We start from the raw sequence: 1,291 nt of genomic DNA, 5'->3' as shown, positions 1-1,291 counted from the left end.
TCTCTCTCTCTCTCTCTCCCTCTCTCTCAATCTCTCAATCTCTCTTCTCTCCCTCGCTCTCTTCTCGCCCCTTTCTCTTTTCTTACATATTCTATTAGTTGTTTCCCCCAATTCTTCTTCTGTCTCTCCTTTTCTCCCTCCTCCTGTCTCTTTCACTCCATTCCTGCAGAAGAGAGAGGGCTAAACTTGAAAAAAAAAGAGAGGAGGCACCCCCTTCGTATTCTTCTTATCGTTATTTTATACATATATGATTTTTTTTGGAGGGAGGGTGTTGGTTCCCGGCTGAAGAGCACTTATTTAAAATACTAAAAAAAGAACATTTTTGGGCGATCTCCAGGGTTTTTTTAACTAGCTCTGTGTGTTATAGCAGAAGAAGCAGAAGAAGGAGCAAGAAAGAGGAAAAGAAGAGGATTATTTATTCGACCTACTTTGGATGTCTCTGTCGCTTTTTAATTTTCTTTTTTTTTTTGCAATTTTTTTCTTCTGATTTTTATTTTTTCTATTTCGCTGTGAATTCATCGCCGGCGTGAATTATCTTGTATTTTTCTCCCCTTGCATCACCTCCCGAAAGAAGAAGGCAGTGAGAGCCGGGCGCCACCCGCACAACAAAAAGAGCAAAGTGTGTGATCCTCCTAGCCGGCTGCCTCCCGCTCTCCAGCGCTGCCTTTCTGAATGGCTGGCTGCGTCCGGCCCTGGACCTGGCCCCCCGACACCAGCGCTCCCTGATCATCTCGGGCAGCCTCGCCCCGCGCCCCGCTCGGCTCACCGCGCTCTTCTCAATCCTGAGCCCAGCGAGGGCTCCCGCCGGGACAGCGGCGGCGGCGCGGGCGGCCCTGACTCGGGCTTGCGCTCCGGCTGCGGCCCCGACTCCAGCTCGGACTCCGGCCAGGGTCCCGGCTCCTCCAGCGGCGTTCGCCGCTGCAGCTGAGGCAGCGGCTCCAGCGGCGCCTGCAGCCGCGACCTCCGCCGCCGCCGCCGCCGCCGCTGCCGCCCTTGCCGGCTTCCTCTATGTCGGCTCTGCCCGCGCTTAGAGCGTAGCCGGAGCGGCCGGCGGGCGGGCGGGCGCCCGGCGCGGGTGAGAGAGTGTGTGTGCGAGTGTGTGTGTGCGCGGGGGTGCGGGCGAGGCGGAGGGCGAGTGTGTGCGCGCGCCGTGGCCCATGCCCGCCGCCCCCGGCGCTGCGCCCCGCGCCGCTCCCGGCTGCCGCCTGTGCCATTTCTGATTTTGCAACTTGGGGAAGAAGAAAAAAGCGAGAGAAGGGAGCTTGCTCTCTGGGGGGGTGGGGAGGGGGGG

The sequence above is a fragment of the Hipposideros armiger genome, unplaced genomic scaffold (genome assembly GCF_001890085.2).
Source record: "Hipposideros armiger isolate ML-2016 unplaced genomic scaffold, ASM189008v1 scaffold_252, whole genome shotgun sequence".
Classification (NCBI taxonomy): domain Eukaryota; kingdom Metazoa; phylum Chordata; class Mammalia; order Chiroptera; family Hipposideridae; genus Hipposideros; species Hipposideros armiger.
The sequence above is the reverse complement of the archived record's forward strand: the minus strand, read 5'-3'. Positions refer to the sequence as shown.